We start from the raw sequence: 2,651 nt of genomic DNA on the forward strand, positions 1-2,651 counted from the left end.
GAGCGTGAGAACAGAAAAGCAGCTAAATCTCTGAAGATGGTTAATACGATCATTCTGATGCGTGATGAGGCTGGTGTTTTGAGGGATCAAGAGGGCCACTTGCGCAATGAGCAGGGCCAAAAGCTTGATGCAGAAGGAAACGTGATTCCTGAACCTGTTGTCAACGAACAGGCTGTCGTGAACCAGCAAGCTGGTGTCGTTGATGATCCGGATCTTGGTGTCGATCGACACCAACCAGGTGGCATCGATCGACACCCACCTGCAGACGTGCGTGGAGCTGCCAACCACGTACAGAACCCAGTTCGACGACAGGAGAACAACCGGGATCTGATCAGGACTATTGCTGACTACAATCGGGCTGATCTGGTGTATGAGAACCGGTCTGCTATTGTTCCTCCCCCTTTTCAGAGGAATGATTTTGAGTTGAAACCTGCATACTTTCAACTAGTTGGGCAGAGACTTTTCTCTGCTTTGCCTAATGAGAAGCCCTTGGATCACATTGAGCATTTTGAGGATCTGGTGACTAGCATCAAGGCTAATGGGGTAACTGAGGACTACATCTTCTGCAAACTCTTCCCTTACTCACTTGCAGGAGAGGCATCTCAATGGTTGAAACAGCTGCCTGCTGGATCATTGACAAGCTGGCGTGATGTCAAGGTGGCCCTCAACCACTTCTATGATGATGCAATGTTAGATGAGTTGAGAATCAAGTTGTCTTCCTTCAAGCAGAGACCAGATGAAGCTTTCAAAGCAGCTTGGGTGAGATTCAAGGCTTACCAAAGGGACTGTCCACACCATGGTTTCTCAAGAGTTCAATTGCTAAGTATCTTCTTCAGAGGGTGTGACTGGGAGTATCAGTTGGCTTTAGATGCTGCAAGTCATGGGAATTTCAAGACAAGAATGCCAGAAGATGCTGAATTGTTGATTGAGAACTTAGCTGCTAGCAATAGTACTAAGAGAGCAGATGCTGAAAGGAAGAGATTACATGGAGGATATGACTCACACCAGTTAGCTTCTGTTAATGCTAAGCTGGATTCTGTGCATAATCTCCTTGTGGGTAAGAAATCTGTTCATTTTGCTGCTGAAGTTGAGTCATATGAGCCAGAATCTGATCAAGGAAATCATGAGGAAGAGGAGGTGAACTATGTCTGTGGGAATCAGGGGCAGATGTTTGGAAATCAGCAAGGTAGTAGGCCTTACAGTGGAAACAGCCAGCGCAGTAACTTTCAGGGCAACTCTTCTGGTTTCACACCCAAACCTGAATATCAGAAGCGGCAACAAAAACAGTGGATTCACAAGGACTTATGGAAACAACTCATATCAGTCTCCACCTCCTAAGTCAGCTGAAACTAGTAAGATGGAAGCTATGCTTGAGCAGCTTTTGCAAGGCCAAGAGCAGATGACAGTGACTTTCAATGGGAAGCTGGATAATGTCTACACTGATCTTAATGGGAAGTTTGAAGCTTTGAACATCCATGTCAAGAAGCTGGAAAGTCAGGTTGCGCAGACTGCTGGGTCTGTAAAAAGGCAAGAAGGTTATCTCCCTTCAAGAACTGAATCAAATCCTAAACATTCTTGCAATGCAGTGATTTTGAGAAGTGGCAAACAACTCCATCCTATACCCCATAAGAATCAAACTGATGATCTACAGGAGTTGATTGATATAGACGACGAAGAGGATGTTTCTGCTGAGCCAGTATCGACCGACACACATAGGCATCGGTCGACACCCAAACCATGCGAAGTTTCGGACAAAATCCCAGAACAAAGCGCCGATCGACACCAACCAGGTGGCATCGATCGACGCCAACCACGGACAGAAACTGCGAATGTGAAGTCTTCTACTCCAGTTGTAGAAAGAGTTTACACACCTAAGGTTCCATTCCCCAAGAATCCAAGGAAGTCTAAACAAGAGCTAGATGATGCCAAGTGCAAAGCCATGATGGATAAGCTTATTCTTGAGTGCCTTTGGTTGATGCTGTTAAGACTTCTCCAATGCTTAGGAGATATTTCAAGAGGATGGTAACCAAGGATTTTAATGCTGAGCAAGGAGTTATGATGATATCAGCCCAAGTCAGTGCCATCATTCAGAACAAGATCCCAGAAAAACTTCCTGATCCAGGGAGCTTTGTTCTTGATTGCACTATCTTCACTGACAGATTTGCTAGATCTTTGTGTGATCTTGGTTCTAGTGTCAACCTCATGCCAAGATCAATAGCACTCAGCCTGGGAATGACAGACTTCCAGCCTACTAAGCTCACTCTCATCCTTGCTGACCGGTCCGTTCGTATTCCAGATGGTGTTCTTGAAGATGTTCCAATTAAGATTGGTGAGTGCTTGATACCTACTGATTTTGTGGTGTTAAAGTATGAGGAGGAACCCAAGGACCCTCTTATTCTGGGAAGATCATTCTTAGCTATTGCTGGAGCTATAATTGATGTCAAGAAGGGTCAGATTGGTCTCAACATTGGTGATTTACAAATGCGCTTTGACATGGAGAAGCTGGTTAAAAGGCCAACCATTGATGGCCAGACATTCTATGTAGACACATTGTCTAATCTGGCTGAGGAGATATTCCAGGAGCTGCATCCTGAGGATCCTTTAGAGAGAGCATTGGTTGCTTCTGCTGAAAAAGCTGAGCATCTAGATGA

General features: G+C 45.2%; 1 pseudogene; it reads right to left on the bottom strand.

Annotated features, from left to right (window-relative positions):
* Positions 1–702: 702 nt before the first annotated feature.
* Positions 703–803, bottom strand: LOC147918644 (small nucleolar RNA R71; annotated as a pseudogene).
* Between the last annotated feature and the right edge of the window lie 1,848 nt (positions 804–2,651).

Source organism: Camelina sativa, chromosome 20, assembly GCF_030686135.1.
Source record: "Camelina sativa cultivar CO46 ecotype springtype chromosome 20, ASM3068613v1".
In the NCBI taxonomy this organism is placed as follows: Eukaryota; Viridiplantae; Streptophyta; class Magnoliopsida; order Brassicales; family Brassicaceae; genus Camelina; species Camelina sativa.